Source organism: Phyllobates terribilis, unplaced genomic scaffold (assembly GCF_046119375.1).
Source record: "Phyllobates terribilis strain yellow unplaced genomic scaffold, ASM4611937v1 Scaffold_2__4_contigs__length_985480577, whole genome shotgun sequence".
NCBI lineage: Eukaryota > Metazoa > Chordata > Amphibia > Anura > Dendrobatidae > Phyllobates > Phyllobates terribilis.
In genome coordinates, this window is record NW_027362762.1 from 644,940,095 (window position 1) to 644,965,475 (window position 25,381).

The 25,381-nt window shown below is 45.6% G+C and overlaps 1 protein-coding gene across 1 annotated transcript in view; it reads left to right on the top strand.

Annotated features, from left to right (window-relative positions):
* The window catches only part of LOC141246710 (uncharacterized), a 76,704-nt gene that overhangs the window by 5,988 nt on the left and 45,335 nt on the right, over positions 1-25,381 (top strand). The gene's annotated exons all lie outside the window — the stretch shown is intronic.

The window sequence follows — 25,381 nt, forward strand, 5'->3', positions numbered from 1 at the left end:
GACAGCAGCAGTGGTCGGCCTCCTACACAACGAGTAAATTATTCGTGATCATGAGGCCATCCATCTCCTTAGCTTTCTGTTCCTTGGAATGCAAGTGCATGTATGTAGTAGTGGCTAGGCCTGAGGTAGTCAGCGTTTTGGCGCCTATCCTACCTCCTCCGAGAATTGCTGGATGTTTTCCTGCTACTATCCCAGTTCTATGACTCCCGTTCAAACAAAGCTTCAGGTGATGAATGATGGATGAGGTGGTGGCAAAGGAGAAAGAGCAGGAGGAACAGGGACCATTCACATCAATATCAGGCCAGTCAACCACACATGTCTTGTTGGATATGTTTCTGTACCAAAAGGAGCGGTTCGGCTACACAGTTATAAGGCACACAGTGAGTGCAATGCCTACCAAAAATTTCAACGCACTCCAATGCCCCTTGGAAGAGACATGGAGGTCAGAGGGCCTTAACTAAATCGTTTTTTCCATTTATAGCAACTGGGTCTCCTGTACACTGTTGGCCTAAGCAGTGAATGGAAGGCTTTCCAAAAATTATGAGGAACTGCAATGCCCCTTGAAACAGACGTGGATTACAGCATACTAAAAACCTTCTACCCATTATTTGGGAGTGGGTCTCCCTTAGTGTTCGCCTATGCATTGAAAAGCAAAAGCTGACTAACATTAGGAGGAAATGCAATGCCCGTTGGGAGAGTCGTGGAGGTCAGAGTAGCTTAACAAGATGGTTTTAATGCCCCTTGGAAGAGTGGTGGAGGTCACAGAAGCTTAACAAGACAGTTTTAATGCCCCTTGAAGGGACATGGAGGTCAGAGTGGTTAAACAAGACGGTTTTAATGCCCCTTGGAAGAGACGTGGAGGTCAGAGTAGCTTAACAAGACGGTTTAAATGCCCCTTGGAAGAGATGTGGAGGTCAGAGTAGCTTAACAAGATGGTTTTAATGCCCCTTGGAAGAGACGTCGAGGTCAGAGTAGCTTAACAAGACGGTTTTAATGCCCCTTGGAAGAGTGGTGGAGGTCACAGTAGCTTAACAAGACAGTTTTAATGCCCCTTGGAAGAGACGTGGAGGTAAGAGTGGTTTAACAAGACGGTTTTAATGCCCCTTGGAAGAGACGTGGAGGTCAGAGTAGCTTAACAAGACGGTTTTAATGCCCCTTGGAAGAGTGGTGGAGGTCACAGTAGCTTAACAAGACAGTGTTAATGCCCCTTGGAAGAGACGTGGAGGTCAGAGTGGTTTAACAAGACGGTTTTAATGCCCTTTGGAAGAGACATGGAGGTCACAGTAGCTTAGCAAGATGGTTTTAATGCCCCTTGGAAGAGTTGTGGAGGTCACAGTAGCTTAACAAGATGGTTTTAATGCCCCTTACAAGAGCCAGTACAGCATATTAAAAACATTATTCCCATTATTGGGGAGTGGGTCTCCCATAGTCTTTGCCTATGCCTTCCAAGCAAAAGCTGCCAAAAATTAGGACGGAGGAACTTGCAATGCTGGCAACACAGACCACGGTCACCCTGGTGGTATATTGGTGGTGGAGGCTGAGGATAAGGAGAAGAGCAAAAAACAGCCGAAATGAGGAAGCGTATACCCATGTGTGGGTGTGAAGTGGTGCATGGGAATACATCTACCGAAATAACACAGTGGATTTGACTTTATGTTACTCTGCTGTCATTTGGTGGTGATGAGAAGTCTGGCCCAATCCAGCCCTTGTTCATTTTGATAAGGGTCAGCTTGTCAGCATTGTCAGTTGACAGGCGAGTGCGCTTTTCAGTTATAATTCCCCCAGCGGCACTAAAAAAACGCTCCGATAACACGCTAGCAGCAGGGCAGGCCAGGACCTCCAAGGCATACAGAGAGAGTTCATTCCAAGTGTCTAGCTTGGATACCCAATAATTAAAAGGCACAGAGGAATCACAGAGGATGCTGGTACGGTCGGCAAGGTACTCCCTCACCATCTTTTGAAACTTTCCAGTCCTTGTGAGAGTACTCCGCACCTCAGGGCCTGTAAGGTGGGCGGGTCTCAGAAAACTGTCCCAGAATCTTGATAGTGTTCCACTGCCTCTGCTGGATTGGAGTTGCGTCTCTCTCGCCTGTACGCCTTGGTTGGTCTACAAACTGTGACCTCTGCCGCTAGCGTGTTCAGATGGGAATTTTTTTAACAGTTCATCAGCAAGGGCCTTCTGGTACTGCCACATTTTTGTAGACCTCTCCACCTCAGGAATAAGAGAGTGAAAGTTCTCCATGTAGTGGGGGTCTAAAAGTGTCACCAACCTGTAATGACTGTCACCCAACATTTTGACAACGCGAGAGTCAAGGTTAAGGCAGCGTAACATAAAGTCAGCCATGCGTGCCAGAGTGGTAACGGGCAAGCCTTCCGTGTCCTCACCAAGATGACGACTTACCATGCTCTCCTCCTTCTCCTCCCCCCTGTCCTCAGGCCACCCATGCTGAACAGACTGTATGACAGTTGTACAGGTACTACCGTCTACAGCACATGATACCAGCTCCTGTTCTTCCTCCTCCTCCTCCTCTCCCTCATTGTCCCCCAATGCACGTTGGGATGAGATGAGGCTAGGCTGTGTGTAATCGCCCATTACGGCTTCTTGATCCATCTCATCATACTCTGGCTGCAATGCCTCCTCTTTAATTCTCTGCAGAGAGCGTTGCAAAAGACATACAAGCGGGATGCTGACGCTAATGATGGCATCATCACCACTCACCAGCTTGGTGGACTCCTCAAAGTTTGTCAGGATGGTACATATGTCAGACATCCAGGTCCACTCCTGAGGTCTTATGTGTGGAGTCTGACCTGAATATCGACGGCCTTGTTGCAGCTGGTACTCCACAACTGCTCTCTTCTGCTCACAAATCCTTTGCAACATGTGGAGGGTAGAGCTCCAATGTGTGCGGACATCACACACCAGTCGGTGTGCCGGAAGTTGCAAACGCTGCTGCAACACAGCAAGGGCGGCGGAAGCTGTAGCCGACTTCCGAAAATGAGCTGACAGGCGGTGTACTTTGACGAGCAGATCTGACAACTCAGGGTACGATTTAAGAAACCGCTGAACCACAAGGTTAAGCACATGAGCCAGGCATGGTACGTGTGTGATCTCGCCTCGCCTCAGAGCCGCCACCAGGTTATGGCGATTCTCACACACGACCATGCCTGGATGTAGGTTCAGCGGTCTCAGCCACAGATATGCCTGCTCTTTCACAGCTGTCCACAACTCACAAGCAGTGTGAGGTTTATCACCTAAGCTTATGAGTTTCAGCACAGCCTGTTGCTGCTTGGCTGAGGCAGTACTGCAGTGCTTCCATCTTGTAACTAATGTGGTGATATCTGAGATGGAGGCTGAACATGTGGAGGAGGAGTAGGATGATGCGCAGGAGCTGTACACTGTGGAGGCAACTCTGACTGACATAGGGCCCGCAATCCTCGGTGTGGGGAGGATGTGTTCCGTCCCAAGTTCCGACGGGGTTACCGGCTTCCACTATGTTTATCCAGTGTGCCGTCAGGGAGATGTACTGTCCCTGGCCACAAGCACTTGTCCACGTGTCCGTTGTCAGGTGGACTCTCCCAGTAACTGCGTTGTTGAGGGTACGGCAGATGTTTTGGGACATGTGCTTGTGTAGTGCGGGGATGGCACACCTGGCAAAATAGTGTCGGCTGGGGACCGAGTACCGAGGGACGGCCACCGCCATAAGGTTGCTAAAGGATTCCGTCTCCACCAGCCTAAAAGGCAACATTTCCAACGCAAGCAGTCATGAAATGTGCGAATTTAGGACTGTGGCCTGTGGGGCGTTGGCTGCGAATTTGCGCTTTCATTCAAAGCTCTGGGATATGGACAAATGAACGCTGCGGTGGGACGTGGACGTTGATGTTGTTTCTTGAGAAACTGCCATAACAAGTGAAGACTGAGAGGAGGGGGCATCTTTGCATGCAGTATGGACAGTGGATTGCCTTGCATGCACAACAGGGGGTTCTATTACATGCACAACAGCGGAAGAAGCAGTGGTGACACCCGCTGACACTGGTCGTGGACCCTGGGGTTCGCCCCACAAAGTCGGGTGCTTTGCTGACATGTGCCTGATCATGCTGGTGGTGGTCAGGCTGGTAGTTTTGTCACCCCTGCTGATGCTGGCATGGCAGGTGGTACAAATTGCCTTTTTGGGGTTATCAGCAGAGTCTTTAAAAAAATTCCAGACTCTGGAAGACCTACCGGTTGTACTGGCAACGTCCCTCGTGTTGGTTTTACGGGGATCTGTTGCCCGCCTTCTGTGTGAGGCCACCACACTGCTTCTTCCTGCCTGTTGGGGTACTCTGCCTCCCTCCCCCTGTGTGCCACTGGCCTCGCTCTTCATGTCCTCCTGCCACGTTGGGTCAGTTACTAGTAGTGTTGAGCCACCCCCGTAGTGTTCGAGTTCGGTTCGTCGAACACCCGTGTGTTCGCCGAACTGTTCGTCGAACTGTTCGTCGAACACCTTCGAACACCGTTAAAACCAATGGCAGGCAAACAAAAACACATAGAAACACATAGAAAACACCTTCAAAGGTGTCCAAAAGCTGACAAACTGCTCAGAAGACATAACTAACACATGGAAAAGTGACAAGTACATATAGTCATGCGAAAATAAAAGAGGTGGAGGAGTAAAAGGAGGGGGAGACACAGATATAGGCATGTCATGCCCTTCTAAAATCCAAAAAGTGAGAAGCCGACACGGCCAGTCCGCTCCTGCCCGTGCCACCTCCGTGTCGCCGGGTTTGTGCCAGAGCCGCGGTGAACCCTGATGGCCAGCCCCCCTCTCCCAATACTGGTGCCTGTCCGCTGGTGGGTCGAGCGAACCCCCCTGTGGTGGAGGCAGCTCTAAGCTTTTTAATTTAAATTGTCTCTCTAATTTGAATGAATACACTTTAAATCCATTTACAAGGATCTATTGGAGGGCAAGTCTCATGCCAGCAGCCGCGTAATTCCAGCTCCAGTAGCGTCCACTAAAGCTGCTGCAGTTAAAAAGCTTTTATAAGGATCGAGCTCGGCTGTCCACCGCAAGGCATCCTACTGCCAGTCCCAGCCCCTATGCCTTGGGGTGCCTCCTGATGCTCTTCACTGAGTATCCCATGGTCCCGAAGCATTTCCTTTGAAAAAATTAAGTGTCTAAACTACAGGTGGTGTAGCTTGCTTAACAGCCGGGATAATCCGCTGACTAGCAGACACTGCTACTAGGCACAAAGTATTTCCTGGGCTAGATGCAGTTAAAAATTTGTAATTAGATACTCTCGTTGGATGCTGAGAAAGCATTCCATAGAGTCTCCTGGCACGCCATATATGATTCTCTTAAAAAGCTTGGGGTAGGGGTCTAGGGGACCCTTTTATAGCCAAAATCACGGCCCTGTATCACAATACGTCACCTAGGCTGAAGATAAATGGAACTGTAGCACCCTGAGGGCTCGGTTGCTACAGAGGTATTGCACCTCACCCAGAGGTGTGATATCTCACTCTCAGGTAAGGATGGAGTGTGGATCAGGACCCGACACCTGCATGCATTACACCACATTGCCGTGGGGCAGGGCGACCAATATGCCTCTGAGATGGGCACGACAGTCCCTGTCCCTGGCTGGAGTGGGGGGAGGGAACACTGAGGAAGGGGAACCCTGTAGTGCAGGAGCAGGGAGGAAGCAGTTCCTGGGTGCATTGAGAAGGGAGTATAAAAGGTGGGCACCATCTTAGTTCAGTGCAGAGAAGTCTGAGCAGAAGTGGCAGGGAGCAGGGGCTCTGCATGAGCTCTGCTCCGGAGGCGGGCCTAGTAACAGAGGCCCAGGCCTGGAAGAGGGAGAAGGAAGGAAGAGGAGCGGAGAAGGCTCCAGGAACGAGGAATGAAGGGATCCGAGGGGTGCGGACGGGCGAGTCGCCACCGCACGCCCGAATCCACCTGCGTGGAGGGGTCAGGCCAAAGGGGGAGACCGGTCCCCGAAACTAGTGGAGGCAGGAAACGACCCTCAGCTAGAAACCGGAGGCTGTGACATTTTATGTGGCGCAGCCCCTCGCTACACCCGCTAGGAAGGCACCACATAGGGTCAGGGAAACTGGCGCCAAGTTTACCAAGAGGAGGCCCGAGGCAGCCGGACAGAAGGGTTGGTAAGAAAGGCCAGACAAAGGACACACAAAGGGGGTCCTGTGAAGCGCTCCAAAGTTATCTGGGAGTTGTCTGAGCCCCTCACCTGGTGAGCACAGTACGACGTGGGCAGCCGTTACCTGCAGACGTGGTCTGGATAATAAGAACTGTGAGTAAAGGCCCTGGACTGCATCACTGACTCCGTGTCGTTACTGCTGCTGCCCTGCACCATCACCCCCATCCTCCGCATACACTGCCCTGAGGCTATACTCCTCCCGTGGGGAGTTATGCTACGCTCTGCTGCACCCACAACACCAGCCTCAGCGGTCTGCCCTGCAGCGGCGGTTCACTCTGACCGCAATCCACGGGTGGCGTAGTCGGACATTTAAACATCAAAACCACATAAATAGTTCCGCCACTGGTTTGACCACCCTGAGCCACGGAACCGGGTCGCCGCCACGAAGACTACAACCACCAGCATCCACCAAAAAGGGTCCGGCTCCGGGTGTCCCAAGGCCCAGGGGGTGCATCAGAACATTTTCATCACCTTTCACAATCACCAATGGGACAAGGCAGGGATGTCCTCTGTCCCCTCTCTTATACATCCTAGTGACGGAGCACCTACTCTCATCAATTCGCCATAACCCCAATATTAGGTGGATTGAGGTGGGAGGCACCGAGTACAAGTGCTCTCTATTTGCTGATGATGTCCTAGTATATATCACTCAATCACATATATCCATCCATGCTGTTATGGCTGAAATAGATCACTTTGTTACATGGTCAAATTTTAAAATCAATGCAGTGAAGTCTGAGGCCCTCGATGTCTCCCTCCCCAAATCCATATAGGATTCCATCCAGTCCAACTTTCCCTTTGCCTGGCCCTCACAGGGTATCAAATACTTAGGAATTCCTATTCATAGAGACCTCTCCCATCTATGTTATCTTAATTTTGGGCCCTTTATTGAACAACTCCATACAGACCACGGTTGGCAAGTTAGAACTGTAAGATTCACTACGTGAACCACTGGTGTTTTGTGGAAAAGCACATGTACACTGCGTTCCAAATTATTATGCAAAAAGTGTTTAGGAGTGATAAGGGAAGAATTTGTTTGTTTGTCAGTTAAACTCATTGATGGTGATGTGTGTCAGGGCTCTTTATATCACTGTAAGCAATTGCAGACACCTGTGCTAATTAGTTTGGCAGGTGTGTCCAATGAAAGGCAAGACTACTTAAGAAGGCTGTCTCACATTATTAAGCAGCCTACATTTTCTGTCAAAATGGGAAAGAAAAAGGATGTGTCGGCTGCTGAGAAGCAACAAATTGTGGAGTGTTTAGGTCAAGGCATGACTACAATCAACATTGTGCGATGATCAGGATGAAGTGTCTTGGCAATCAAGAAGTATGTAGCTGATTCACAGTACACACGTGTGCGTGCTGATAAGGGCAAATTGAGGACTCTTTCCTACAGGCAATTACGTCAGGTTGAAAGAGGAGCGGCAAAAAAGCCTTGTCATAGCAGCAGACAAGTTTTTGAAGCTGCTTGTGCCTACAACGTCCCCCGAACAACAAGATGCAGGGTCCTTCAGAGGTTTGCAGCTGTGCATACGCCATCCTGTCGACCTCCTCTATCCACTTCACACAAGCAGAAACGGCTCCAGTGGGCCAAACATTACATGAAGACTGATTTCAAAACTGTTTTGTTCACGGATGAGTGCCGTGCAGCGCTCGATGGTCCAGATGGATGGAGTGGAGGATGGCTGGTTGATGGACACCCCACGCAAACACGGCTACAGCGCCAACAAGGAGGAGGTGGAGTAATGTTTTGGGCTGGAATCATGGGGAGAGAGATTGTCGGCCCCTTTAGGATCCCTGAAGGCGCTAAAGATGAACTCCATAATGTATGTGGATTTTCTCAAACAGCACTTCCTGCCATGGTTCAAGAAGAAGAACCGTGTATTTCACAGCAAGATCATTTTTCTGCCTGATAATGCACCATCTCATGCTGCACATAAAACATCTGCATCTCTGGCTGATATGGGCATAAAAGGGGACAAACTTATGGTGTGACCCCCATGCTCCCCTGACCTGTACCCCATTCAGAACCTTTGGAGCATCATTAAAAGGAGTGTCTATGATGGCGGGAGGCAGTTCACATCTAAGCAACAGCTCTGGGAGGGTATTCTGTCCTCATGCAAAACAATTGAAGCAGAAACCATCCAAAACCTGACAAATTCAATGGACGAGAGAGTTCAGAAGCTCCTTTCGAACAAGGGGTCCTATGTGAAAATGTAACATCACCTAGAATAAAGTTTTGAGTTGAAAACTGTTTGATTTCAGTTTCTAACAACCTGCTAATGCTTATAATTTCAAAAATGACCATTTTTTTGGTCTTTATTAAAATGAAAAGGTTGATCGAAAAGTTTGGGGGATCTAAGAGTGTGGCAACCCAGTAGTCATGATTACTTCGAATTCTGACAATATGAGGGTCATGCTGCAGGTAGTGCAGCAAGAAGGCACTTATGTGTCTTGCGCATCTCGGAGCCCCAAAATTATTTTCCGGGCTAGATGCAGCTAAAAATTATTATTAATTTTAAATCTGGTGAAGCTTTAGTATAGATGGCCTAATAGGATCAGTGCTGCACACTGCTACAAAGCCCAAATTATTTTCCAGCCAAGATACAGATAAACATGATTAGTAATTTGAAAGCTTAAAACGGTTGGTAGGGTGATTTTAACCAATCATCAAGCTTTTACTCTCCCCAGGATGACACAGGGGTAGAAAAGTCGTTTCGGATCCATGATTTGTTCATCTTTATGAACGTGAGTCTGTCTACATTATCAGTGGAGAGCTGCGTGCGCTTATCTGTCAGCACACCACCAGCAGCGCTGAACACACGTTCAGACAGAACGCTGGCTGCGGGGCATGACAAGATCTCCAAGGCGTAAGTGGCTAGCTCCGGCCATTTATCCAGATTGGAAGCCCAAAAAGAGCAAGGGCCCAGTGACACAGTCGTGGCTTCAATGTTTACTTGGAGATACTCCTGTACCATCGTCTCTAGGCGTTGACTATGTGTCAGACTTCTTGTCTCCTGTGGCCTTGCAAAGGATGGGCTAAAAAAGTGGTGAAATGATTCCGCAAAATTGATGTTACCAGCAGATACTGTGGTTCTGTTACGGTTTGAGTGCTGAACACTTGACGGTCCCACGGTTGGCAAGTTGGAACTGTGAGATTCACTACGTGCACCACTGGTATTTTGTGGAAAAGCACATGTAAGATTCTGCAACAGTCTCTGCTGATACTCCTGCATGCGTGCATCCCTTTCTATGGCAGGAATAATTTCTGCAAATTTACTTTTGTACCGGGGATCTAACAGTGTGGCAACCCAGTAGTCAGGATTATTTCTAATTCTCACAATTCGAGGGTCATGTTGCAGGTAGTGCAGCAAGAAGGCACTCATGTGTGTTGCGCATCCAGGAGCACCAAGTCCCTGTTGTGTTGGTGGCGAGGTAACAATCATGCTTCCTTCCTCTGTCCTCTCCCCCCTACCTCGCACAACAGAAATGTGATCAAGGTCTCCCTCATCTGATGAGTCTTCCATCAGTTCGTCCTCCACTTCTTCCTGGGCTCCTGCACCTTCCTCACTAGTTTGGCTGCTACCATGCGCCCTGGTAAAACCATCTCCCCCACCCTCACATGCCTGCCGCCTTGGTGCTGCCGACCGTCTGGACCTTGCAGATGTTAGCCCTTCCGCATACAACTCCTCCTCCTCTACTTCCTCCACCTCCTCTTGTGCCACCACCTGACTCCGAATTCTGTTTAACATGTGCTCCAGCATGTAAATCACCGGAATAGTCATGCTGATAATGGCATCGTCAGCACTAAACATCTTCGTCGCCATTTCAAAACTGTGCAGAAGGGTGCATAGGTCCCTGATCTGAGACCACTCCTCCAGCGTGATTTGCCCCACCTCTGAATCTCGTTGGCCCAGGCTATACGTCAGAACGTATTGCACCAGGGCTTGTCGGTGCTGCCACAGTCGCTGCAACATGTGCAGAGTTGAATTCCACCGGGTAGGCACATCGCATTTTAGCCGGTGAAGTGGCAGGCCCAACGACTTCTGTAGAGATGTAAGTCGCTGAGCTGCGGGATGCGAACGGCGGAAGTGAGCACACAGCGACCGTGCCCTCTGCAGAAGGCCATCTAGTCTGGGATAGTGGGCTAAAAATTGCTGGACAACCAGGTTCAACACGTGAGCCATACAAGGCACGTGTGTGACATTGCCCCGGCGAAGGGCCGCACCCAGGTTTGCAGCATTGTCGCACACGGCCTTCCCTGGTTTCAGGTCCAGTGGAGACAACCATTCATGAAATTGGTTCTCCAGAGCTGACCACAACTCCTCAGCTGTGTGACTCACATTTCCCAGACATTTCAATGTAAAAACCGCCTGATGACGTTGAGCCCTACTGCCAGCATAGTAAGGAGGTGTGCAGGATCCCTTCTGCGCAGTTAGAAAGCTTGTGGCATGACCAGACAGGCTTTGGGTGCAGGTGGAAGACCGAGAGGAGGTTGAGGAGGCAGAAGCAGTGGAGGAACTTTGACATAAAGAGGATTGACGCACAACTCGTGGGGACGGCAAGACTTGGACAGCAGCCCCTTGTCCTGCTGTCACCATAGTTACCCAGTGCCCAGTCAGCGACATGTAACGCCCCTGTCCATGCCTACTCGTCCAAGTGTCTGTGGTGAAATGCACCCTGTCACACACAGAGTTTCTCAAAGAAGCGGTGATGTTGTGTGCGACATGCTGGTGGAGCGCAGGCACACCTTTCTTTGAGAAGTAGTGCCGACTGGGCATCTGGTACTGGGGCACTGCGACGGACATAAGGTCTCGAAAATCCTCTGTGTCCACCAGGCGGAAAGGCAGCATTTCTGTAGCCAAGAGCTTGCAGATGGTGAAATTCAACCTCTTAGCTTTCTCATGGCTAGGAGGAAATGGTCTTTTACTTGTCCACATCTGAGGGACCGAGGGCTGGCTATTGTGCTTAGACGGGGTTGATAAGGGTGTCCCCGGCAAACTGCCGGTCTGTGAGGAAGATGCAGGCGGACATGTTAGGTTGCCTTGATCCAAAGGTGGTGCTATCGATGTCGGACAGCGCTCAACACCAGCTGGTGTTACCACCTCCAAAGAAAATGATGACCTGCCAATCACGCTGGCTGTTGCGGGTAAAGAGGTGGCAGGTCTGCGCCCCAAAACAGGTGTGACTGCTGTCCCCCCAGTCACAGAGGATGAAGAGGCCGCGGATGCACAAGATATGGCAGACGGTGGTTGGCCCGGCCGGCTAGGCCGCATTGTAGCACACTGAGCTTCCCACTGCAACTTATGCTTCATGTCCATGTGCCGGTTCATGCATGAAGTACTCAAACTATGTATTTTTTGGCCTCTACTTAGCTTTTGCTGACAAATGTTACAGATAACACGAGTTGGGTCATCTTTATCGATCTGAAAAAATTCCCAGGCTATGCAAGGCTTAGCACCCATGCGACCTGAAGAGCCACCACGACTTGTGGTGAGAGGCAGAGTTGTGTTTGAGGATGCAGTTGTTGACGTGCTTCCAGTACTACGTCTCTGTCCAGGAAGGCGCAACCTGACCTCGTCGTCACTAGCATCTTCCTCCACCTCCTCTGCTGACCTCATCTCTTGGCTGACTGTGGGTTGACAGTAAGTGGGATCTCCAACCTCATCATCATCACCCTGTGTGTTATCACACCCGTCGTCCTCAGAGCCAACCTGTTCCTGCCCTGACAAAAAACTAAAGTTGTCGCTCCAATCAGGTATTTGAGTCTTATCATCGTCTTCCTCATTGTCTCCACCAACAGGAGTTACAGTTTGGGAATGAGGGTCTACATTATGGTCAGAACCTTCTGCGTCTGGTCCTGGATCCGACTCATAAAGATTCTGGGCATCAGTGCAGATCATTTCCTCGTCTGGATTCACAGAAGCGCTGGAGTCGACCTCTGATTCCCAGGCTATAGTATGAGTAAACAGCTCTGCAGACTCAACCATCTGTTCTACCTCATACTCAGACGGGCAGCTGGAGATTTGGGAGCTGTGAGGAAGCAAGTGCGATTGGGGTGACACCTTTGAGGACTGGAGTATTTGTGATGTTGAAGTTGATGTGGAGGAGAGCCCACTTAAAGGAGCACTTGATATCCGTTGAAGCACCTGCTGTTTTTGTGCCTCATCTGGAATTTGTAGCGATTGGCGTGGCCGTAAGAAAGGGATCTTATCACATTGTCCGCTAAAAGAAGTAGACATTTTAGTTTGGCTGGAAGATGGTCTTTCTTCTGCAGATGCTACTGTTGCTTTAACACCTACCCCACGGACACAACCTTTTTTCCCCTTCCCAACACACCTATTCCCCTTTCCACCAGCAGCAGGCCTTTTTCCACTCATTTTGGTGGTTAACTAATTCACAACTCTGGAGTTGTTTGCACAAAAAAACAATGGATGGGAACCGAGCAGAGCTGAGTGGCCAAACTGTGGTATTAGGCCAAAACTATTGGCTGGGTTAGATGCAGAAAAAAATTATATTCAATTTGCAACCTGATGGAGGTCTGTATAGATGGATTAATAGAACAAGTCCCACACACAGCTAGAAGCCAAATATTTTTTCAGAGGTAGATGCAGAAAAAAATATATTCAGTTTGCAACCTGATGGAGGTCAGTATAGATGGACTAATACAACAAGTCCCACACACAGCTAGAAGCCCAATATTTTTTCAGAGGTAGATGCAGAAAAAAATATATTCAGTTTGCAACCTGATGGAGGTCTGTATAGATGGATTAATAGAACAAGTCCCACACACAGCTAGAAGCCCAATATTTTTTCAGAAGTAGATGCAGAAAAAAATATATTCAGTTTGCAACCTGATGGAGGTCTGTATAGATGGATTAATAGAACAAGTCCCACACACAGCTAGAAGCCCAATATTTTTTCAGAGGTAGATGCAGAAAAAAATATATTCAGTTTGCAACCTCATGGAGGTCTGTATAGATGGATTAATAGAACAAGTCCCACACACAGCTAGAAGCCCAATATTTTTTCAGAGGTAGATGCAGAAAAAAATATATTCAGTTTGCAACCTGATGGAGGTCTGTATAGATGGATTAATAGAACAAGTCCCACACACAGCTAGAAGCCCAATATTTTTTCAGAGGTAGATGCAGAAAAAAATATATTCAGTTTGCAACCTGATGGAGGTCTGTATAGATGGATTAATAGAACAAGTCCCACACACAGCTAGAAGCCCAATATTTTTTCAGAGCTAGATGCAGAAAAAAATATATTCAGTTTGCAACCTGATGGAGGTCTGTATAGATGGATTAATAGAACAAGTCCCACACACAGCTAGAAGCCTAATATTTTTTCAGAGGTAGATGCAGAAAAAAATATATTCAGTTTGCAACCTGATGGAGGTCAGTATAGATGGACTAATACAACAAGTCCCACACACAGCTAGAAGCCCAATATTTTTTCAGAGGTAGATGCAGAAAAAAATATATTCAGTTTGCAACCTGATGGAGGTCAGTATAGATGGACTAATACAACAAGTCCCACACACAGCTAGAAGCCCAATATTTTTTCAGAGGTAGATGCAGAAAAAAATATATTCAGTTTGCAACCTGATGGAGGTCTGTATAGATGGATTAATAGAACAAGTCCCACACACAGCTAGAAGCCCAATATTTTTTCAGAGGTAGATGCAGAAAAAAATATATTCAGTTTGCAACCTGATGGAGGTCTGTATAGATGGATTAATAGAACAAGTCCCACACACAGCTAGAAGCCCAATATTTTTTCAGAGGTAGATGCAGAAAAAAATATATTCAGTTTGCAACCTGATGGAGGTCAGTATAGATGGACTAATACAACAAGTCCCACACACAGCTAGAAGCCCAATATTTTTTCAGAGGTAGATGCAGAAAAAAATATATTCAGTTTGCAACCTGATGGAGGTCAGTATAGATGGACTAATACAACAAGTCCCACACACAGCTAGAAGCCCAATATTTTTTCAGAGGTAGATGCAGAAAAAAATATATTCAGTTTGCAACCTGATGGAGGTCTGTATAGATGGATTAATAGAACAAGTCCCACACACAGCTAGAAGCCCAATATTTTTTCAGAGGTAGATGCAGAAAAAAATATATTCAGTTTGCAACCTGATGGAGGTCTGTATAGATGGATTAATAGAACAAGTCCCACACACAGCTAGAAGCCCAATATTTTTTCAGAGGTAGATGCAGAAAAAAATATATTCAGTTTGCAACCTGATGGAGGTCTGTATAGATGGACTAATAGAATGATGCTATGCCCAAAAGATTTTACTTCACTAGGTGCAGTAAAAAAATTGGTATTCTATACACAGGTGGTATATCTTGCAACACAGATAGGCTACTCCACTGACTAACACACTCTGCAATTGGCCAAAAAGGATTAGCTTTGCTAGATTCAGCCAAATGCTGTGAAAAAAACTTGCACAGCACTGGCACAGACCTGCCTGGCAAAAACTGATAGGAACTGATGTAACCTAGTCCTGAAAAGGATTCCAATTACAATTAGTCTTTACTCCCACAATCTATCTATTTAAGAGCACAGACCTGCCTGATAAAAGTCGTAGGAAATGCTGTAACCTAGTCCTTAAAAGGACTGCAATCACAACTATTCCCTACTCCCAAGCTATCTGTAGATTTGTGCGAAAATTGGCTTGAAATTAACAAGGTATAGCGCACACAGCAACAGCGGTGCCGTCTAATACGCAGCTGCAGCAGTGAGAAAATGGTGGCGACGGGGAAAATGGCTTGGTCTTATAGGGCAAGGACATGTGACATACACTGCCAATGACACATGCCCTTGCTTGTGTGAAAAAAAGCACTTCGCTCCGTGTGTGCGCTGCTGATAGGCTGACAGATTGCACCTCCCCACTGCAAATGCGGGAAAGAGAAAAAAAAATGGAGATCTTCATTGTTCCTGCAGAGATCCATCCCCTGACCCTCCCCCCACCCCGCTGTACACTCAAACTGCGTATTAACATTAATTTTCATCATTACTGAGAAAAAATCCAGTTATGATTTTGGTGCACGAACAGTTATCGAACATAACCTCGAACAGCCGAATTTTTCTCAAATTGTTCGTGTTCGCCGAACGGCTCGAACACCGCCCAAAACAGCTCGAATTTGAGATTGGCGAACAGTTCGAGTAGAACAACGCTCATCTCTAGTTACTAGATCATCCACCAGCTCCTCTTCTTCCACTTGCGCACCACGATCCTCCTCCTCCTTCGTGGCAATTGTGTCTCGTCATTGTCCACCTCTTGTGACAAATTGCCAGCGTCGACTTCCTCTGGCCGTGGCTGTTCAAATATTTGGCCATCGTACATGTGATCTCCTCTTCCACCACTTCAAGCGGAGCAGGCGAGGGGCACAAATATGGAAATGGACCAGTGAACAGCTCTTCAGAGTGTCCAAGTGTGGGATCAGTTGCTGTCTGACGACACTCGGCATTGTGGGAGGAAGGAGCATCAGGGTGAGGAGGAGTATGCGGTCGAGACTCACGGCTACTAAAACTTGACCATGTGGAAGACAGACCGGAGGTGATGGTGCCCAGGTAACTGGAAGTATTATCTGCTATCCAATTAATAACCTGTTCACACTGATCAGTTCTCAATACTGGTGTTGTAGAGTGCTTCCCTAGTAATTCGGTCAAGAAGTGGGAGCGAGAAGATGTGGCTGTTGGTTGTGGCACATTTTCACCTTGGCCACGGCCCCGTCCTCTACACACACCATCACCAGAACGTCCAGTTCCACGTCCCTTGCCACGCGCCTTGCCCATTGTAAATGAAGTAAAATAGCTTACACTCGCACAATCAATGGAAAAAGGGTAATAAAAAGGAGATTAGAATCGTGGAAGAGGAAAACCACAGTTCTATTTCTCTGGCCTACACCAGAATCTTTTAAACAGATATATTTGTGTCTGAACACTGAGCGAGACACTCAATTTTTTTATTTTCTATGTAAAAAAGGCAAAAAGGTGGATAATACAGAAATTTGAACCGTGGAACTGCAAAACCACAGTTCTAGTTATCTGGCCTACACCAGACTCTTTTAAACAGATATATTGGTGTCTGAACAGTCAGGGAGACACTATTACAGTTTTTTTACGGAAAAAATGCCAAAAGCAGGATAATACAGAGATTTGACCAGTGGAACTGCAAAACCACAATTCTAGTTTTCTGGCCTACACCAGACTCTTTTAAACAGATATATATGTGTCTGAACAGTCAGGGAGACACTATTACAGTTTCTTTTATGGAAAAAATGTCAAAAGCAGGATAATACAGAGATTTGAACCGTGGAACTGCAAAACCACAGTTCTAGTTATCTGGCCTACACCAGACTCTTTTAAACAGATATATTTGTGTGTGAACAGTCAGGGAGACACTTTTACTGTTTTTTTTACAGAAAAAATGCCAAAAGCAGGATAATACAGAGATTTGAACCGTGGAACTGCAAAACCACAGTTCTAGTTTTCTGGCCTACACCAGACTCTTTTTAAACAGATATATTTGTGTCTGAACAGTCAGGGAGACACTATTACTGTTTTTTATTTACGGAAAAAATGCCAAATGCAGGATAATACCGAGATTTCAACCGTGGAACTGCAAAATCACAGTTCTAGTTATCTGGCCTACACCAGACTCTTTTAAACAGATATATTGGTGTCTGAACAGTCAGGGAGACACTATTACTGTTTTTTTTTTACGGAAAAAATGGCAAAAGCAGGATAATACAGAGATTTGACCCGTGGAACTGCAAAACCACAGTTCTAGTTATCTGGCCTACACCAGACTCTTTTAAACAGATATATTTGTGTCTGAACAGTCAGGGAGACACTATTACAGTTTTTTTTACGGAAAAAATGCCAAAAGCAGGATAATACAGAGATTTCAACCATGGAACTGCAAAACCACAGTTGTAGTTATCTGGCCTACACCAGACTCTTTTAAACAGATATATTGGTGTCTGAACTGTCAGGGAGACACTATTACAGTTTTTTTACGGAAAAAATGCCAAAAGCAGGATAATACAGAGATTTGACCAGTGGAACTGCAAAACCACAATTCTAGTTTTCTGGCCTACACCAGACTCTTTTAAACAGATATATATGTGTCTGAACAGTCAGGGAGACACTATTACAGTTTTTTTTTATGGAAAAAATGTCAAAAGCAGGATAATACAGAGATTTGAACCGTGGAACTGCAAAACCACAGTTCTAGTTATCTGGCCTACACCAGACTCTTTTAAACAGATATATTTGTGTGTGAACAGTGAGGGAGACACTATTACTGTTTTTTTTACAGAAAAAATGCCAAAAGCAGGATAATACAGAAATTTGAACCGTGGAACTGCAAAACCACAGTTCTAGTTATCTGGCCTACACCAGACTCTTTTTAAACAGATATATTTGTGTCTGAACAGTCAGGGAGACACTATTACTGTTTTTTATTTACGGAAAAAATGCCAAATGCAGGATAATACCGAGATTTCAACCGTGGAACTGCAAAATCACAGTTCTAGTTATCTGGCCTACACCAGACTCTTTTAATCAGATATATTGGTGTCTGAACAGTCAGGGAGACACTATTACTGTTTTTTTTTACGGAAAAAATGGCAAAAGCAGGATAATACAGAGATTTGACCCGTGGAACTGCAAAACCACAGTTCTAGTTATCTGGCCTACACCAGACTCTTTTAAACAGATATATTTGTGTCTGAACAGTCAGGGAGACACTATTACAGTTTTTTTTACGGAAAAAATGCCAAAAGCAGGATAATACAGAGATTTCAACCATGGAACTGCAAAACCACAGTTGTAGTTATCTGGCCTACACCAGACTCTTTTAAACAGATATATTGGTGTCTGAACTGTCAGGAAGACACTATTACAGTTTTTTTTTTACGGAAAAAATGCCAAAAGCAGGATAATACAGAGATTTGAACCGTGGAACTGCAAAACCACAGTTCTAGTGATCTGGCCTACACCAGACTCTTTTAAACAGATATATTTGTGTCTGAACAGTCAGGGAGACACTATTACTGTTTTTTTTTTACGGAAAAAAATGCTAAAAGCAGGATAATACAGAGATTTGAACCGTGGAACTGCAAAACCACAGTTGTAGTTATCTGGACTACACCAGAATCTTTTAAACAGATATATTTGTGTCTGAACAGTCAGGGAGACACTATTACTGTTTTTTTGTATGGAAAAAATGCCAAAAGCAGGATAATACAGAGATTTGAACTGTGGAACTGCAAAACCACAGTTGTAGTTATCTGGCCTACACTAGACTCTTTTAAAACAGATATATTTGTGTCTGAACAGTCAGGGAGACACTATTACAGTTTTTTTTTATGGAAAAAATGTCAAAAGCAGGATAATACAGAGATTTGAACCGTGGAACTGCAAAACCACAGTTCTAGTTATCTGGCCTACACCAGACTCTTTTAAACAGATATATTTGTGTCTGAACAGTCAGGGAGACACTATTACTGTTTTTTTTACGGAAAAAATGCCAAAAGCAGGATAATACAGAGATTTGAACCGTGGAACTGCAAAACCACAGTTCTAGTTATCTGGCCTACACCAGACTCTTTTAAACAGATATATTTGTGTCTGAACAGTCAGGGAGACACTATTACTGTTTTTTTTTTTACGGAAAAAATGCCAAATGCAGGATAATACAGAGATTTAAACTGTGGAACTGCAAAACCACAGTTCTAGTTATCTGGCCTACACCAGACTCTTTTAAACAGATATATTGGTGTCCGAACAGTCACAGACACACTCAATATTTTTTTGGGGGGGGGGAAATATCAAAAGGTTAATAAAACGCGTATTTGTACATTCTGACTGAGGGAAAAAAAAATACAGGATTTAGATGAAAAAAAAAGGATTTTTCCTTGCCCCTGTGACTGGGGGATAAGTCTAGCAATTTGACCAACAGGAGCACACAGGACTGTAATGCTGCGTTTGCTGGTATAACCACTGCGTCTCCTATACAGCCTGCCTGCCTGCCTGATATATGAGATGGATGTTAGTCCTGAGAAGGACTGTTTGTTTGATTTGGCTGGCTTTAGAGACCCTACACTAACTATTTTGCAGTATAAATCTCTCCCTAGCTCTGCAGCACTGACCCTACACTGTCTGATCTGGAGCGACTGTATCCAAGATGGCAGCGCCCGGTTTTAAATACTCGAGGTGACGCTGTGCGGCCAGCCAATCACTGTAATGCCCACAAATAACATGGCTGCGGCATTACAGTGACTGGCTGGAAATCCCTGCATGTTCATTGGCTCTGTAAAGGGTGGCAAACGTGCACGGCGGAGACCCGAACTCCCGCCCGAGTAACCCGGAAATGCTCGGTGCTCACCGAACATCCCGAGTAGTGATATGCTCGGGCGAGTACCGAGCAGTGTCGAGTATGCTCGCTCAACACTAGTCATAATACTTTTCTCTTATCTTTACTGGAATTTTGTCTCACCAGTATTTTTTTCCTGTTTAATGAACAGTTTTACCACTAGCTCAGGGGCACGGCAATGGGTAGCCCTTGTGTGCCAGCTTATGCCAATTTGCTCCTGGGCTGGTGGGAAGAAACAGTCATTTTTGGTGATACTGAGATAGAGGGGACAAGTCAGATTGTCCTGTGGACAAGATATATTGGTGACATCCTGGTCATCTGGAAAGGTGACCATGATAGTTTTTCAAAATTCATGTGTCATGAGAGGGATTTGGCCTTTTTGGACATACTCATCCGAAAAACATCAAAAGGTAACCTACTAACAAAAACATACAGGAAATCTACGTCATCTAATGCTCTATTACGTTGGAACAGTAACCATCCTACCCCCCTAAGAAATGGCATCCCCAAGGGACAATATTTGCGGGACCGACAGAACTGTTCTTCACCTGAGTCCTTAAAGGAGCAGGCGAAGGACTTTAGACAACGGTTCCTTGATAGGGGTTACCCTGACAGAGTACTAAGGAGAGCATACATTGATTCAAAATCAAGGGACAGATCATCATTACTAATCCCAAAACCCAAGAAGTCTGAACAGACGTCTATCCGGTATATTACTACCTTTGACAATAGCTCACAACAGGTTCGTTCCATTCTGCAGAAACATTGGCAGGTATTACAGATGGATCCAGATATTGGGGATTTGACTGGCCCTCGTTCTCCTATTACCTTTAATAGAGGCCATTCAATTGGCGATAGGCTTGTGTTCCCCTCAAGAATCCGACCTGGCTCACATCCAACATTAGGGGGTGTTACAAATGTAGTGGTTGCGTCGTCTGTCGTGTTTTAACTCCAGGGAAGTCATTTAACCGTAATGTAACAGACAAGAATTATGTGATTCTTTCCTTCATTAATTGCCGTACGAAGGGGGTCCTCTACAAAGCTCAATGTAAATGTGGATTAGAATACGTAGGGAAGACCACTCGAGAGCTACGAAGATGAATCGGTGAACATCTGAGAGACATTGCTAATAAAAAGGATGCCCCCCTGGCTAGGCATATGAATATAGTACATGGGGGAGATGTTTCATTTTTGTCCTTTATGGGAATTGACAGGGTTGCTGTCCCAACTCGGGGTGGTGACTGGGATAAACAAATCCTACAGTATGAGACCAAGAGGATTTTTTGCTTGAAAACCCAATCACCACTCGGTCTCAATGAAATCCTCACCTTTGCCTGTTTCCTTTAATTCAGGACCTTGTAGGGATATTTAGGGAGAGTCGTCATGGAGTGGGGGCACCACTTAGTTTCCTCTAGGGTGCCAGCCTCCGCTGATAGGTAGGTTGTCAAGTACAGCTATACCAGGGTGAACTAGGGCCCCCCTCCCTCTTTCCTACCCACAAAGTGCCGTTCCATCTGTATGCCTGCCAATCTGCACCCTTGTCGGTGCTTTTGACCTTATAGCCCTGCTAGCACTACCACTTCTTCATCCTCCCTTCGGATTTTATCCCTAGGTTGTAGGATTTTTTCTATGTATAGGCTTCCATTGCCCTTATTGGTACCTAGACAAATTTAATTAAGTGATATCATTATACATTTAATTATGCATTTACTTTTTTATGATACCAATCAATTATATTTGATGAACATATCATGCTATTTCTGTGTGTGTTTTTCCCACATAGGACTCTAACATTTGTATGGGCATGAATTATGTGTCCTTTGAAATGCACACATATTTATGAGCCACACTTTTGTCCCTTTGGTATAACTTTGATGTGACCTATATACGCTTTATGTGGCATCTGCATTTCCCACCTCTGCGTTCCTGTTCTGAATGCATTGTGATGGTTATCTGTGCATATTCATTCATCTTTAAGAGGCTCAGATGTGCCGATGTGTCTGTTTGGTTGCCGATGCGTTCCAGCATGGAGCACATCGGACCGGAAATGATGTTCTATCCCCACCCCTCCCAACATACCGCTGACCCGGAAGTGACGTGAGCGCTCCACGGATGCATTCTAGTCTGGAGCGCATCACTTACTGATCCTACGTCTTATGCGTCTCAGCACTGGCACACAGGATGTTGCGCACACTCTCGTGGGCCAGAAGTGTTGCGCGGCATCCTCTTGGCGCCAGAATGTTATGTATTTAAAAGCCACCAGTCCTTTTTTCTATATAGCACAATTATTTCCATTGTTTTTGGAACCCTTTTTGACTTCAGCCATTAGGGCTATCCCTTTTCCCCACTGTTAGGCCGGTACGCAGGAGAAGGGCTTTCTCGTGGCATCCGGCCAGGCCCTTTCCTGCTGGTCAGTAATTGTCAGCATTTAGGTTCCGTTCTAGGGATTCTAAGTGTGGTTTCTGCGTTTCTGCTCATGTGCCGCTAAGCCATGCCCCCTTTGCAGTCATGTGCCACTAAGCCACGCCCCCTGCTGTCTGGTACAGCGTGGTTAGTTGTCCTGGGGGGCTGGGGCTGTCTCTAGTGTATTTAAGGGCTCCGTGGGCTCCGCCCCGGTGCCTAGTCTATCTCTTTCTAACCTGGGGTGAGGTCTCTGGCAGTAAATGCAGTGTGTGAGAGTCGTTGTCAACGGTTCCTGCTGAAAGCTCCCTAGTCATCCTAGCCATCAATTAGGGCTAGGGGAATGCTGTGAGCAGCACGTTCTACCGTGTCGGTTCACCGGTTGGTGTCCACGCCATGGAGGCATCCTTGCTACCGATCCAGTATTCCAGGGTCCGCCATTGTATGTGTGGTCACACTGCCGCTTTTACAGCCATGTGTTGGGTGCTGCAGAGATTCTCCTCTTCCTTAGGAACTTAGGTTCCAGGCCTTTCCTGGCCTGCAGCTATCTGCAGCTCTATACGCCACCATCTAGTGCTCGGGCGTTTCATGCTGCCAAATCCTTCCTGCTCTGCACAGCGGTGTCTTGCAGTGCCGAAGTTTATTAGTTTCGTTTCTGGAGTGTTGTTAACTCCCAGCATTGTACCTTGTTTAGTTACTACTAGTGTGTGCACTTAACACACTAGTTTATTTCTATTTCTGTGCTTAGCTAAACATTCCTCCGGTACTCAGCTGCTGCAGCTCCTCTGCAGTCCGGTTGACCCCGACGTGTCCTTTAAGTTTTATTTTATTTTATTAAAGGACATGCCAGCGTAACACCCACTCTCCCCTTATGAGTTAAAGCAACGAAACGCGTAGGGAGTATTTTTTGAGCATGTGCTTAGATCCCCCTTTCTTTCCATATTTCACAAGATATTTTTGAAGATATTATGTGGGTAATATTTGTCCCCCCCCCCCCCATTGCTATTACCTCCTCTGTGGTTTGTACACTTCTTCCTGGATGTTAGCCAGCAAAGTGGGGATCTCATCTTGCATGAGTAAGGTTCGACTCCAACTAACGGTGAGATTGTTCCTTTCTCATACACTTGTTTACATTGTGTCACCATTACACCAATAGGATACAACGATATTTCCTTGTGTTAAGTGACAATATTTTTGTGTGTCGTTTATTTTTGATTTTTGTTAGTGTCCTTTGTGAGCCCTCGTGGTTATTTTAACCTTCATTATTAAAAGTTATATTTTAGAATACCTACTACCCTGCTTTATACTTCTTGTCTGTAACAAATGATTTTCAAAGGTAAATGAAGAATTACCTTGTGTACGATGGCAATCTGCATTTTATTTGTGATTTTATAATGGAAGCTCGCCGGCCTCATGTTTATATTCACACATACATGTACATAAGGGAAATACAGTTAGTTCCAAAAAAATTTGGACAGTGACACAAGGTTTTGGATTTTAGCTGTTTATCAAAACACATTCAGGATACAGTTATATAATCAACATGGGCTTAAAGTGCAGACTCTCAGCTTTAATTTGAGGGTATTAACATCGTAATTGGAGTAGAGATTTATTAATTACAGCTCTTGAATATGTAGAGCTTTTTTTTCAAGCAAACTAAAGTAATTGGACAATTATCTCTAAAGCTCTTTAATAGGCTGCATTGACTTTCCCCTTGTTAATCCATGAATTAAGCAGGTAAAAGGTCTGTAGTTGATTTCAGGTGTGGCATTTGCATTTGATAGCTTTGCAGTCAACCCACAAATGCAGTCAAATGAGCTCTCAATGGAAGTGAAACAGACCATCTTTAGGTTAAAAAAAAGAAATCCATCAAAGAGACAGCAGACACGCTAGGAGTGGCCAAATCAACAGTTTGGTACATTCTGCAGAAAAAAAGAGCGCACTGGTGAGATTGGAAGCTCAAAAAGGCCTGGACATTCACGGAAGACAATAGTGGTAGATGATCGCAAAATTCTTTTCATGGTGAAGAAAAACCCCTTCACAACATCCACCCAAGTGAAGAACACTCTCTAGGAAATAGGTGTTTCAGTATCTAAGTCTAACATAAAGAATACACTTTATGAGAGCAAATGCAAAGGGTTCATAACAAGGTGCAAACCATTAATCAACCTTAAAAATAAAAAAGGCCAGATTAGTCTTTGCCAAAAGACTTCTGAAGAAGACAGCCCAGATCTGGAAAAGCATTCTTTGGACAGATGAAACTAAGATCAGCCTGTACCAGAATGATGGGAAAAAGAAAGTATGGTGAAGGCTTCGAACGGCTCATGATCCAAAGCATACCACATCTGTAAAACATGGTGGAAGCCTTGATGGCATTGGCATGCATGGTTTCCAATGGCACTCATTCACTAGTGTTTATTGATGATGTGACTGAAGACAGAAGCAGGCGGATGAATTCTGAAGTGTACAAGGCTATACTTTCTGCTCTGATTCAACTAAATGCAGCAAGGTTGATAGGAAAGCACTTCATAGTACAGATGGACAACGACCCAAAACATACTGTGATAGCAACCCAGGAGTTTTTTAAGTCAAAGAAGTGGAATATTCTGCAATGGCTAGTCATTTACCAGAACTCAACTACATCAAGAATGCATTTCACATGCTTAAGACAAAACTTAAGGCAGAAAGACCCATAAACAAGCAACAGCTGAAGTCAGCTGCAGTAAAGGCCTGGCAAAGCATCACAAAGGTGGAAACACAAACAAACCCAAGAAATAAAAACAAAATGAGCATATACCTTGACCTAAGTAAAAAGGTAAATAGTAATAATACATGTAACTTACATAGGGTACTTGGTTAACACTACCCTGATCAAAAAGCACAAAAGTCATCCAGTCGGGATGGTACTGTCCTGTCTCTAGTATTAAAACCTTACCCTGGGTCAGCCAACCTCAATGTAAATCAGGGCAGAGCAGGACAGGGAGCGACTGTTCAGCCAACTGTCCAAGGGAAGCTATATAGATGAAACGCCCAGCTCAGAAAGGGGTGGCCACTGCCCTGTTAGCACAAAGTAAAAGAAACTACAGCAAAACAAAAAAATGAGATGGCGCATAAGTTGCTATACATGCAATTCGTAAGAGCATATGTGCACCAATGCCATTTCACAGACAACCGCCCCTCCCAAAAAAGAGCATATACCCTGATCAAAAGCATGTTTTGGTTTTTTTTTGGGGGGGGGGTGGAATAACCTAAAATAAAATTTAAAAAATCTGACTTCCCACACTATGAATATTAATCCATAAACATAATTACCTAACCTTACTCATTACTTTAAACTCTTACATAGCTTACCTACACATGCACATTAGGGGGCACACACAGACCTCTCAG